The 14,959-nt window shown below is 39.5% G+C and overlaps 1 pseudogene; it reads right to left on the bottom strand.

The window, feature by feature from the left end:
• Window positions 1-10,093: 10,093 nt before the first annotated feature.
• The window catches only part of LOC101343478 (DNA damage-regulated autophagy modulator protein 1-like), a 21,556-nt pseudogene continuing 16,690 nt past the window's right edge, over window positions 10,094-14,959 (bottom strand).

The raw sequence follows: 14,959 nt of genomic DNA, 5'->3' as shown, positions 1-14,959 counted from the left end.
GGGAACATCTAGCTCAGTTGGCATAACACAGTTTATAAAGAAAATGTTCTACATTCTACTTTGGTGAGTAGTATCTGGGGTCTTAAAAGCCTATGAGCAGCCATCTAAGGTACTCCACTGGTCTCACCCCTTCAGGAGCAAGGGAGAATGAAGAAAACAAGATACAAGGGAAGGATTAGTCCAAAGCAGTAATAGACTACAACTACCATGGCCTCCACCAGACTGAGTCCAGTACAACTAGATAGTGCAAGGCTACCACCACTGACTGCTCTGACAGGGATCACAACAGAGGGTCCTAGACAGAGCTGGAGAAAAATATAGAACAAAATTCTAACTCACAAAAGAAGACCAGACTTACTGGCCTGACAGAGACTGGAGAAACCCTGAGAGAATGGCCCCCGGACACCCTTTTAGCTCAGTAATGAAGTCACTCCCAAGGTTCACCCTTCAGCCAAAGATTAGACAGCCCCCTAAAACTAAATGAGACTAATGGGACACAACAGCCCAGGGACAAGGACTAGAAGGCAGGAGGGGACAGGAAAGCTGGTTATAGGAACCCAAGGTTGAGAAGGGAGAGTGTTGACGTGTCGTCGGGTTGTTAACCAACGTATTGTACTCCAAAGCACTTTAATAACTATAATGAGATCACTATCTATGTATTATCTGTTTCATACTTGTATAGGGCTTGTGTCTATCTTGTTCATCTTTGTATCCCCTAGGCCTGGTACAGCGCCAGAATGGAATAGGCAGTCTCGAAGTATTTGCTGAATGAGTGGATTAATATTACTGGTGAAAGGAATGCCAGGAAGAAAGAAATTGAAGTGGGGTCGGAGGCAGTGGGGACAGGAGAGTTCTAGAAAGACACAGAAAAAGCAAAAACCCCAAAGCAATAAAATTCATTAATTCACTAATAATTTGTCAGTCTACTCATGGACCCTGTATTCCAGGAGCTCATAATCTATCAGAAAATGCAGGGAAAAAAACTACTAAAATATGTAATAAGTAAGAATATGGACGATGGGAAGGAGACTAGTTGGAATAGAGCAGAGGACATATGTGCTGGGCTGTGGTAAAAGATAACACGAGACAGACGGGTAATATGGGATGTGATCATAGACAGCCTGAATGTTTAGTCTCGATTAAATGAGGTTTTCTGTCTTTTAAAGTCACTAGTCATCACAAACAACAAAAGTAAGGTTTAACTTTCCATTTGCTAGACTTTTCCAGATGATCTCTCATTCCAAAGCAAGGAATTAACCTAAGCCAAGATTCTTATATAGGGATCCCTGTCAGTCAAGGCATAAAGGACAGTTTAATGTTTTCTACTTTGAAAATTATTAAAGTTATACATGTACAAGGTTTAAAATTCAAACAGTAACAGGAAGATTTTAACCTTGACAAAGTTTTAAAGAAAAACAAAATTCTCTCTCTCCTCAACTCCACCCTTAATAACACTTCTCAAAAGCAACTAACTTTTTCTGAGTTTAGAGCTCCTTGTGGTCACCTCCATAATTCTAAATAATATAACCCTATTTCTTTTTTTTTTTTTAATTTTTATTATGGTAAAATATATGTAAAATAAAATTAGCCATTTTTAAGTGTACAGTTCAGTGACAATTACATTCACAATGTTGTCTAAGTATCACCAGTATCTATTTCCAAAACTTCTTCATCACCCCAAGTAGAATGTCAGTAACTTTTTTTAGCAGTAACTCCCCATTTGCCCAGCCCGTCAGCCCCTTGCAACCACTTATCTATTTCTGTCTTAATGTATCTGTCTATTATAGATATTTCATATTAATGGGATCATGCAATGTTTGTCATTTTGTGTCTGACTTACTTCACTCAACATGATGTTTTCAAGGTTCATCCAGTTGAAGCATGTATCAGAACTTCCTTTCTTTTCATATGTCTGAATAATATTCCATTGTATTTATATACCACATTTTGTTTTTCCATTCATCTGTTAATGGACCCAGAGCCTTGGTGGCGAAGTGGTTAAGAGACTGGCTGCTAACCAAAAGGTCGGCAGTTCGAATCTACCATCTGCTCCTTGGAAACCCTATGGGGCAGTTCTACTCTGTCTTACAGGGTCGCTATGAGTTGCGATCAACTCGAAGGCAACAGGTTTTTGGTTTCGGCTGATGGACACTTGGGTTGTTTCCATCATTTGGCTATTGTAAATAATGTTGCAATGAACATTGGTGTACACATATCTGTTTGGATTCCTGCTTTCAAGTTTTTTGAGTATGTACCCAGGATTGGAATCCTGAGTTATTTGGTAATGCTATGTTTAACTTTTTTGGAAACCACCAAGCTGTTTTCACAGCGGCTGCACCATTTTGCATTTCCACTGGCAATGCAAAAGGATTCCAGTTTCTCCACATCCTCACCAACATTTGTTATTTTCTGTTTTTCTAATAATAGCTATCCTAGTGGGCGTGAAGTGATACCTCATTGTGGTTTTGATTTGCATTTCTCTAATGACTAATGACGTTTAGCATCTTTTCATGTGTTTATTGGCCATTGTATATCTTCTTTAGAGAAATGTCTTTTCAAGTCCATTTTTAAATTGGGTTGTTTATCTTTTTGTTGTGTTGTAGGAGTTTTTTTTTAAATACTCTGAATATTAAACCTTTATCAGATATGTTTTCTAAATATTTTCTCCCATTCTGTAGGTTGTCTTTTCACTTTCTTGATAATGACCTTTGATGCACAAAAGTTTTTAATTTTGGTGAAACCCCATTTATCTTTTTTTTCTTTGTTGCTTGTGCTGTTGATGTCATATCTAAGAATCCATTGCCAAAACAAGGTCTTGTTGTGTACTACTGTTTCATGAGAAACTATGTTCTGTAAGCCTTCACCTGAAGTACGATTTAAAAAAAAAAAAAAAAAAACACAAGGTCTTGAAGATTTATCCTTATGTATTCTTCTAAGAGTTTTATGGTTATAGCTCTTATGTATAGATCATTGATCCATTTTTAGTTTTCATATGTGGTGTGAGATCTGAGTCCAGTTTCATTCCTTTGCATGTGGAGATCCAGTTGTTCCAGTACCATTTGTTGAAGAGACTGTTATTTCCCTATTGAACAGACTTGGCACCCTTGTTGAAAATCAATTGGCCATGGATGTATGAGTTTATTTCTGGACTCTCGAGTCTATTCCATTCGTGTATATGTCTGTCCTTATACCAGTACCACACTGTTCTAATTACTGTAAGTTTTGAAATTGGGAAATGTGAGTCTTCCTACTTTTTTTTTTCAAGATAGTTTTAGCTGTTTGGGGCTCTTACAATACTATATCTTTATTTATCAAGTTTAGGCAATATCTATTGAATTCCTCATTCAATATGAGGATGTAGCTCACTTACGTATATCTACCTCCCTTCCCTTTTTCCCTTCTTGTAAAAATGGAACTATCCCTGGAACACAATAAAAGGAACTCCCAGCATGAGCAGCTGTCCAGTAGGCCTTTGAGAGCAACCAGTCCAGGCTGAAGCATGGGAAGGACGTTCTCAAGAAGAACAGGGATTCCATGCACTGCCTAATATGACTAAGGAATGGTGTAATGATATGGTGGAATTTCTTTTAAGTATAAATTTTAGTTCTTTTATTGGTTACTTTTAAAATTTTAACATACTTGTCTTAGTTTGCTAGTGCTGCTGTCACATAAATACCACAAGTGGGTGGCTTCAAAGAACAGAAATTTATTTTCTCACAGTTCTGAAGGCTAAAAGTCCAAATTAGGGTCTCAGCTGTGTCGACTACTTCCTTATCAGAAGCCCCAGAGTTCCTTGGTTCCTTGGTGATCCTTATATGGCATCTGTCTTCCCCAGCTGCAAACACCTCTGTGTCTAATCTGCTCTTTTTATAACTCAGAAGTGATTAGGTTTAGGACATGCCCTATACAGATATGGCCTCATTAACACAACTAAGAAAACCCTATTACTAAATAGGATTACATCCACAGGTATAGAAGTTAGGATTCCAACACGTATTTTGGGGGGACACAATTCAATCCATAACAATACTTATGGATAGTCCAACAAGAAATACTCCACTTCTTGTTCTATGGACCTTAAGACTATTTCTGGACCGCCACTATATGTGATGAGGAAAGTAGAACTTATAGCTTTCCCTTCTTTTTTTTTATCTTCCCTTTCACCTTCCAGTTTCTTTCAGCTATACCAATAATTTTATGTAGTGAAAGTTTATCAGCCACAGAAACCAAGAATATTACAGAATCAACAAGAATTATGATAACTCCAGACGGCTAGGGAACAGGAATGACCTGCTAGCACCGACATTCCACTCAAAGCAATGCTACTCAGATGAATTCTTCCACCATATCATGACACCTTCCTCAATCATATTAGGCAGGACACAGAATCCACATTCTTCTTGAGAATATCCTTCCTGTGATGTGTACGGTTGTGTGTCAGTTTGGCTGGGCCAGGATTCTCAGTGATTTGACAGTTGTATGATGTTGTGATCACTTCCATGATGAGATTTGATATAACGTGATCACCTCCATGATGGGATCTGCTGTGAGGAGCCAGTCAGTTGAAAGGGAGTTTCCTTGGGCATGTGGCCTCATCAAATATAAGTGGACATTCTGGCAAGGCTCGGGGGCTTTTTCTCACTCTGGAGCCTGCAGCTGGCTCCTGTTCATCTGACCTCCAGTTCTTGGGACTTGAGCTAGCAGCTTATCTGCAGCCTTGCCTGCAAATCTTGGGATCTGTCGATCTTTGCAGGCTGTGAGCAAGAGCCTTGCTCTCTGACCTGCTCATCTTGGGTTCACCAGCCCCTGTGGCTATGTGAATCAGGAGAAGCCACTATCTTGACCCACGGACTTGGGACATTCCAGCATCTACAACCACATAAGCCATTTCCTTGATATAAATCTCTCTATACATGTATTTATACATTTTACTTCTCTAGAGAACCCAGCCTAAGACACTTCCCATGCTCCAGTCTGGACTGGTTGCTCTCAAAGGCCTACTACACAGCTGCTTATCCTGGGAGTTCATTTTATTGTACTCCAGGAGTAGTTCCATCTTCTTTCTAGGATTCCTATTTTGTTTTACTGAAGTATATCATTAAGTACTTTTTTAAGAAAGAGATATGTGGGCTTAAACTTTTTGAATTCTTTCATGTCTACAGAAATATTATTTTCTTTGATTAATGGTAAGGTCTACAAAATCTAGATTTGTAATTATTTTCCCTCATAACTTTGAGGACATTACTTCACTGTTATTCAACATCCTGTGTTGCTGATGAGCAGTCTGATGCCAGTCTGATTATCTTTCATCTGCAGTTGACATTTTCTTCTCTCTGTAAGTTTTTAAGATCTTCTTTTTCAGCCTTGATATTCCAAAACTTCAAACAATTGTATATAGGAAAGGGTTTTATTCTCCCATTTATCCTGTTTTATACTCAGTGATCCCTTTCAATATAAAGACCTATGTCTTTTATCAGCTCTGAGAAATACTTTTCTATTATTTCATTTAGGGTTTTCCCCCTCTATTTTTCTCTGTTCTTGTCCTATGAAACTGCAGTTGGACTGAATATGTCTATTACATTTTCTCTTGATTTTCTTCATCTATGTGCTTTTTATCTATATGTTTTGATTTTATCCTCCAGCCCTACTACCAAAATTTATTTTGGCAACATTGACAATTTCCATTTCTCTTATATTCCCTACAATATCTGTTTCCTTCAAGGTCAATTAATCTGTTTATTCATCTTGGTCCTTGCCTTAGTTATCTACTGTAACAGAAATACCGCAAGTGGATGGCTTCAACAAACAGAAGTTTATTCTCTCACAGTCTAGCAGGCTAGAAGTCCAAATTCAGGGCATCAGATCCAGGGGAAGGTTTCTCTCTGTCAGCTCTGGAGAAGGTCCTTGTCATCAATCTCCCCCTGGACTAGGAACTTCTCAGTGCAGGGACCCCGGGTCCAAAGGACATGCTCTTCTCCTGGCACTACTTTCTTGATGGTATGAGGTACCCTTGTCTCTGCTCACTTCTCTCTTTTATATTTCAAAAGAGATTGGCTTAAGACACAATCTAATCTTGTAGATCTCATCAGTATAGCTGCTGCTAATCCATTTCATTAATATCCTAGTGATAGGATTTACAACACATAGGAAAATCACATCAGATGACAAAATGGTGGACAGTCATACAATACTGGGAATCATAGCCTAGCCAAATTAATATACATATTTTGGGGGGACACAATTCAATCCATGATGGTCCTTGTTCCTCACTTTTTTGTTTTTCTCAAAGTGATCTTTCATGTTCATATTTTAGTTCATAAAAGACTAAATTTACTGATATAGAAGACTGCACTGATTTTCTTTTCTATTGTATTCGTAGTTCAGATTACCCTGCTGAACGCCAAACATGTTGACCTAAAGGCTTCATTTTAGGGTAAGCAGGCTGGAACTTCTTTATCAAATGCCAGAATTAATAGAGCTTTAATTTGGGAGTTTTCTTGGCATAAATGCCTGATTTTATAGGACTATATTTTGCTGAATCTCTGATGCTATCTGTTAAAAATGCTTCATTATTTTATATATCATCAAGAAAGAAAATTCTTGCCAATTAAACCAGGATATGCTGTCTTAGGCTGGGATCTCTAGAGAAGCAAAACCAGTAAAGAGTATAAATATATATAGAGAGAGATTTATATCAAGGAAATGGCTCATGCAGTTGTAGAGGCTGGAATGTCCCAAGTCCGTGGGTCAAGATAGTGGCTTCTCCTGATTCACATAGCCACAGGGGCTGGTGAACCCAAGATGAGCAGGTCAGAGAGCAAGGCTCTTGCTCACAGCCTGCAAAGATCGACAGATCCCAAGATTTGCAGGCAAGGCTGCAGATAAGCTGCTAGCTCAAGTCCCAAGAACTGGAGGTCAGATGAACAGGAGCCAGTTGCAGGCTCCAGAGTGAGAAAAAGCCCCCGAGCCTTGCCAGAATGTCCACTTATATTTGATGAGGCCACATGCCCAAGGAAACTCCCTTTCAACTGACTGGCTCCTCACAGCAGATCCCATCATGGAGGTGATCACATTATATCAAATCTCATCATGGAAGTGATCACAACATCATACAACTGTCAAACCACTGAGAATCATGGCCCAGCCAAGTTGCTGCACAACCTTAACCATCACACATGCCATTGATTATAAGATGCATACTAATTTCAGGTATACTAAAATATCTAAAAAAATGTGCATATTGTTGTTGTTAGGTGCCATCAGGTCAATTCTGACTTACAGCAACCCTACGTAAAAAAGAACAAAACACTGCCCAATCCTGCGCAATCCTCACAATCCGTTGTTATGCTTGAGCCCATTGTTGGAGCCACTGTGTCAATCCATCTTGTTGAGGGTCTTCCTCTTTTTCACTAACCCTCTATTTTACCAAGCATGATGTCCTTCTCCAGGGACTGATCCCTCCAAAGTATGTGAGACGTAGTCTTGACAGCCTCGCTTCTAAGGAACATTCTGGCTGTACTTCTTCCAAGACAGATTTGTTCATTCTGTTGGCAGTCCATTGTATATTCAATATTCTTCACCAAGACCACAATTAAAAGGCGTCAATTCTTTTTCGATCTTCCTTATTCATCATCCAGCTTTCACATACATATGAGGTGAATGACAATACCATCACTTGGGTCAGGCACACCTTAATCTTCAAGGTGACAGCTTTGCTTTTTAACACTTTAAAGAAGTCTTTTACAGAAGATTTGCCCAATGCAATGCGTCTTTTGATTTCTTGATTGCTGTTTCCATGGGTGTCGATTGTGGATCCAAGTAAAATGAAATCCTTGACAATTTCAGTCTTTTCTCCATTTATCATGATGTTGCTTATTGGTCCAGTTGTGAGGATTTTTGTTTTCTTTATGTTGAGGTGTAATCCATACTAAAGGCTGTGGTCTTTGATCTTCATCAGTAAGTGCTTCAAGTCCTCTTCAGTTTCAGCAAGGAAGATTGTGTCATCTGCATAATGGAGGTTTTTAATGAATCTTCCTCCAATCCTGATGCCCTGTTCTTCTTCATATTGTCAGCTTCTCGGATTATTTGCTCAGCATACAGACTGAATAAGTATGGAGAAGAGATACAACCCTGACGGACATCTTTCCTGACTTTAAACCGCGCAGTATCCCATTGTTGTTTTTGAACAAACTGCCTCTTGATCTATGTACAGGTTCCTCACAAGCTACAATTAAGTTTTTCTGGAATTACCATTCTTTGCAATATTAGCCATAATTTGTTATGATCCACACAGTCGAATGCCTTTGCATAATCAATAAAACACAGGTAAACATCTTTCTGGTATTCTCTGCTTTCAGCCAGGATGTGACATCAGCAATGATAACCCAGAAGCTTCCACGGCCCCCTGTCCTTCCTCGTTGTCTCTTGGACCTATGTTCTCTTCAACATGTTCACTGCCAAAAAAGACATCAAGATTTAAGTTTCAGTTTCTTAGTTTTGCTGGTAATAATAAAGAATGGTTTTAGAAATAGTATTTTCAATACTTTCCACAGGTTGGCTTTTGCATAGCTTTAATATTAAGCAGGAGCCCTGGTGGTGCAGTAGTTAAGAGCTCGGCTGCTAACCAAAACGCTGGCAGTTCAAATCCACCAGCTGCTCCTTGGAAACTTTATCAGCAGCTCTAATCTGTCCTATAGGGTTGCTATGAGTCAGAATCGACTCGACAGCAATGGGTTTGATTTTTTTGGTTTTAGTATTAAGCAGGAGTTCCTGGGTGGTACAAACAGTTAGCACCCTCACCTACTAACCAAAATGTTGGCAGTTCAAGTCCACCCAGAAGTGCCTCAGAAGAAAGTCCTGGTTATCTACTTCTGAAAAATCAGCCATTGAAAACCCTATAAAGCACAGTTTTACTTTGACACACATGTGGTAGCTATGAGTCAGAATTGACTTGACATCAACTGGTATAGTATTATGCAAAAATCTCTTTTCATGGCCCTGTTTTCCACGAACTTGTGACACGCTGACTACTTTACTCTCCTTGCCCATCTAGCAAAGACACGTCCAGTGAGATTTTGCTGTTAGCCAGTTACTTGCCTCTGTTTCATTCTGTTATCATAAGGCTTTTTATTTCTAATCTGCCTTGCTGAATCCGTCCTGCATGGAATTACTCCTACTATGGACTGCCACCCCTGTATGTCTGTCAGTTTGTCATACTGTGGGGTCTTGCGTGTTGCTGTGATGCTGGAAGCTATGCCACCGCTATTCAAATACCAGCAGGATAACCCATGGCAGACAGGTTTCTGCTGAGCTTCCAGACTAAGACAGACTAGGAAGAAGGACCTGGCAGTCTACTTCTGAAAAGAATTAGCCAGTGAAAACCTTTCAAATAGCAGCAGAACATTGTCTGATATAGTGCCAGAAGATGAGCCCCTCAACAATGGGCTCAAGCATAACAACGATCCTGAGGATGGCATAGGACGGGGCAGTGTTTCGCTCTGTTGTACACGAAGTCACTATGAGTCGGAACAGATTCAACGGCACCTAACAAAACAACATGGACTGCCAATTAGCAGCAAGGGTAAAAGCTGTGGCCCTGGAAGCAGAGAGGCCCAGGGAGAAGGGTTTCAAAACTACGGTCTTAGGTGCTCACTTAGCATTAATGTGCAAAGTGATATTAAGGACTCTCAACAAAAGCATTTTGCTTCGTTCATTTAAAAATCAGAGTACCTTAGTGTTAATTTATTAACTAAATCTTTATGATTTGAGTACAAGATCATTGTAATTTGAACTTTATAAATGCTCTCATGGTATAAAATTATGCAGTTCATCCTCTAAAATTTAAAAATGAATATCTTCCTGGTTTTACTTTTTTAATGAATGTATCTAAACTTAAAATTCATCATTTAGTCTATTCACACAAATCACACAAAATAAAACAGAATCTATAAAAAAACATAGCTCTTCATTTTCTGTAACACCTTGTCTTTTCTGTATAACTTTATTAACATAAAAAAGTGTCTACTTAGAAAATGGTAAAACGTTGCTCCAATGTCATAAATTCCTTACATTCTCTAGGAAAACATACCTTTGGAAATAGTACAACTATTGGGAATTATTTCTTAATGAAATTCAAGTCCTTGGTGTGCCCCAGATGCATTGGAATCAGGTCAGCGTGAAAACACTGTCCTCTGTACCACTTTTAGAAACTTCGACATTCATTGACTGAGATAATTTTTCTTCACACATCATCACTGATTTCTGTGGATGTCCTTCGAGTGCTGCTCTGGAAATCTTGGATCAATGCTAAGAAGTAGAAAACAAAACCAAAGGACCACTGTCCACTCACAGATGGCACTCACAACATGATATACACAATTCTTTTCTTTTGGAGGAGCCCTACTGGTGCAGTGGTTAAGAGCTATGGCTGCTAAAAAGGTTAGCGGTTCGAATCCACCAGTCGCTCCTTGGAAACCCTATGGGGCAGTTCTACTCTGTCCTACAGGGTCGCTATGAGTCAGAATCGACTTGACATCAACGGGTTTGTTTGTTTGTTTTTTCCTTTTGGATTCCACTCTAGTTTGGTTATAGAAATTAGTGACACAGGGGCACTTATAGGGACAACAGCTACACAGCAAGTGGCAGGAATGGCCATCCAGTGGGGACACGATTTGTAAGAGATGACAAACTTCAGGAGCATATACACCGCATCGAAGGCAAATACAAAAGGGCACCCCCATCATGGGCCACTGGGACAAGTAGTTCCTAAAAACTGTCTACAACGCCCATTCCTATACATTCCACCAATCCCAAAACTAATGATATCAGTTAAAGACAGGAATGCAGAAAGGGCAAGTTTGATTTTGCTTCTCTGCTGTTTTATATCTTCGGTACTTGTGGCTGCACCACCTACTTTGGACATGTTATCAAGAGGGCCCAGTCCCTGGAGAAATACATCACGCCTGGTAAAGAAGAGGGTCAGCAAAAAAGAGGAAGACCCTCAGTGAAATGGACTGACACCATGGCTGCAACAATGGGCTCAAACATAGCAACAATTGTGAGGATGGCACAGGACTGGGCAGCATTTAGCTCTGTTGTACATAGGGTGGCTATGAGTCTTGACTCAGAGGCATCTAACAACAATGTTGTGTGCTTGATGTTGCATCATATCAGAGGTGCACAGTGACTAACTGCCCCGTGTTTAGTAATGATAAGATAAACTTGATCTGTGGTTCAGGTGGTGACAGTGTGAGCTCTCCATCCTTAGACTCCCTGTCAACCCATAATCTAATGGTTTCATTATGAAAGTTGCAAAATGAATTCTGATTCTAACTTTCATTAAATACTTACTAGGTGGATTCTTGTGTAAAGAAAAACTTTCCTTCTTCTACTCGGCAATTGTTTACTCTGAAACATGTTTATATAAAAAAATCAGGATAAACATTTCATTTTTTCCCTTTAGTTGCCAATTCCCAGAGTAAGAAATGGTGTCTAATTTTCTTGCTCACTCTCTCATAGCATTATAATTCTTATTTTTTTAAAAAAGAATATTTTACTGTGTTTTTTGTGAAGGTTTACACAGCAGTTTAGGTTTTCATTCAACTATTTCTACACAAGTTGTTCAGTGACATTAGTTACATTTTTGACAATGCGTGAACATTCTCATTATTTCCATTCTGGTTGTTCCATTTCCATTAATCTAATTTCCCTGCCCCCTTATATTCTCTTTTTTTTTTAACAGATGTGATAAATATGTAATTAATTATTAATTAAAGTAATAATTAAAACAATGTATTGTAGGGTTTATACCACTAATAGATGTAATATTTATAACAATAATAAAAAAAAAAACATTGCCATGGAGTCCATTTCAACTCATACCAACCCTATAGGACAGAGCAGAACTGCCCCATAGGGTTTCCAAGGCTGTGATCTTTACAGAATTGGAGTCCTGGTGGCACAGTGGTTAAAAACTCAGCTGCTAACAAAAGGTCAGCAGCTTGAATCCACCAGCCACTCCTTGGAAACCCTATGGGGCAGCTCCACTCTGTCCTACAGGGTTGCCATGATTCAGAATCGACTCGACAGCAACAGGTTATGAGGTTATGGTTTTAATCTTTTTTTTTTCCCATTGTTGTCCTTTAAGTGAAAGTTCATACTTCAAGTTAGTCTCTCATACGCAAATTTCTACATACATTGTGATGTGACCCTAGTTGCTCTCTCAATACTGTGACAGCACACCCCTCTTTTCCAACCGGATTTCCCGTGTCCATTCAACTAGCTCCTGACCCTCTCTGCCTTCCAATCTCGCCTCCGCTCAGAAGCTGCCCATTTAGTCTCATGTATCTACTTGAGCTAAGAAGCACACTCTTCACGAGTATCAGTTTATGACCCATAGTCCAGTCTAATGTTTGTCTAAAGAGTTGGCCTTGGGAATGATTTTAGTTTTGGGCTAACAAGGAGTCTGGGGGCCATGTCTTCCGGAGTTCCTCCAGTCTCAATCAGACCATTAAGTCTAGTCTTTTTACTAGAATTTGAGTTCTGCACCCCACTTTTCTCCTGCTCCGTCAGGGATTCTCTGTTGTGTTCCCTGTCAGGGCCGTCATTGGTGGTAGCTGGGCACCATCTAGTTCTTCTGGTCTCAGGCTGATGGAGACTCTGGTTTATGTGGCCCTTTCTGTCTCTTGGGCTAATACTTTCCTTATGTCTTTGGTGTTCTTCATTCTCCTTTGCTCCAGGTGGGCTGGGACAAATTAATGCATCTTAGATGGCTGCTTGCTAGCTTTTAAGATCCCAGATGCCACTCACCAAAGTGGGATGCAGAACCTTTTCTTAATAAACTTTATTATGCCTGTTGACCCAGATGTCCCCCAAAACCATGGTCCCCAGACCTCCACCCCCGCTACTCTGTTCCTTCAAGTGTTTGGTTGTACTCAGGAACCTTCTTAGCTTTGGTTTAGTCTAGTTGTGCTGACTTCATATTCTCATTTTTATTTTAAAGTAATTGTTGACTGTTTGGTCTCATATAGGTGATTTTTTAAAGGAGCACAGTACTTAGGAGTGATATTATTTTTTGAGGCAATTTGTTATTTAGCTACAAGATGACCTCAAGAGTTAATTTCAGTTCAAGGTTAGTCTCAGGAAATCCTCCAGTCTCAACCAGTACAGTAGGCTTTTGTTTTCGTTTTTTTTTTTTAAGGAATTTGAGGTTCTGTTCCACCTTCTTCTCTCGTTCTGTCAGGGTCCATGTATTGTGGCCCTGATTAGAACTGTTGGTAGTGGTAGCCAGGCACCATCTAGCTTTTCTGGTCTCAGGGTCGATGAGGCCATGTTTCATATAGACTATTTGTCCTGCAGACTAGTTTCTTCGAGTCTTTGGTTTTCTTCTTTCTCTTTTGCTTCAGACGAGTATAAAGACCAATAGTTGTATCTTAGATGGCTGCTCACGAGCTTTTAAGACCCCAGACCCTACTCACTAAACTAGGAAGTAGAACATAACTTTATGAACTATATTATGCCAATTGACTGAGATGTCCCACGAGACTACGGTTCTAATTCTACAAACCCAGAAATCGAATCCCTCGAGGTGCTTGGCTATGTCTAAGAAGTCTTCGTAACTGTGCCCTCTATGTGCTTTATTATATATATGAATAAATGTGCATATAGTCACATAGATGCATATACATATACATATGTGTACACCTATATATACACACATATACACATACCTATACATATATATGCGTACATACTACATATATACCTGCACATATAACTTTTTGGTTGTTTTTGCTGTTTCAAAACTATATATACATAGCAATTACCAACAGGTGCTTTTTCTGTGTGTAGAATTCCTGAGTTTTTACACAGTCAATGTGTTTCAGTCAATTTGCAGGATGATTGTGAGTAGGAGTCTCTCTCTTTCTCTCTCACTCTGTTTTCATCTCACCTGTTTTCTGGTCTTTTGTTTACCTATTCCTGTCCCCTAGGCCACCAGTCTGTGGTTTGGAGGCTCCTATTCCATGTTAATATGTGCGATATTACAGATACAGTCACTAAGTAGACAAGGATCAGTTTGGTTCAGTTACTGGTCACATGACTCTGTCTTTACCCTCCCACCTTACTAGTCCCATTGCTTCCCACGATACCTTAAACCCTCAGACCCAAGCAACACGGAGATAGCATTTTTTCTTTTTTTAATAATCATGTTGCCATTTATTGAATGCTTGCCATGTGCCAGGCCCTGAGCTAAGCTCTTCTTTTTATTTTAAATTTATTTATACATTTTTATTGTACTTTTTTTTTTTTATTGTGCTTCAGGTGAAGGTTTACAGAACAAATAGTTTCTCATGAAACAGTAGTAAACATATTGTTTTATGGCATTGGTTAACAACCCTACGCATGTCAACCCTCTCCCTTCTTGACTTTTTTTTTTTCCTTTGGTGAAACTATACATAGCCAAAGATACGCCATTTCAAAAATTTCTACATGCACAGTTCCGTGACATCGACTATGCTCTTCCAACTGTGCTGCTGTTCTCACTTTAGATGAAGGTTTACGGAACAAAATAGTTTCTCATTTAACAGTACACGTTGCCATATGACAATGGTTAACAACCTCACAACACATCAACACTATCCTTACTCAACCATGAGTTCCCTATCACCAGCTTTCCTGTCCCCTTCCGCCTTCTAGTCCTTGTCCCTGGACTGCTGTGCCTCATTAGTCCCATTTGGTTTTATGGGGCTGACCACTCCCCAGCTGAACGGTGAACCTCATAAGTGACTTCACCACTGAGCTAAAAGGGTGTCTGGGGGGCCATACTCTCAGGCTTTCTCCAGTCTCCTTTAGGCCAGTAAATCTGGTCTTTTATTTTTGGGAGTTAGAATTTTGTTCTACATCCTTCTCCAGCTCTGTCCAGAACCCTCTGTTGTGATCCTGGTCAGAGCAGTCAGTGGTG

Source organism: Trichechus manatus, unplaced genomic scaffold, assembly GCF_000243295.1.
Source record: "Trichechus manatus latirostris isolate Lorelei unplaced genomic scaffold, TriManLat1.0 scaffold00256, whole genome shotgun sequence".
Lineage (NCBI taxonomy): Eukaryota > Metazoa > Chordata > Mammalia > Sirenia > Trichechidae > Trichechus > Trichechus manatus.
The sequence above is the reverse complement of the archived record's forward strand: the minus strand, read 5'-3'. Positions and strand labels throughout refer to the sequence as shown.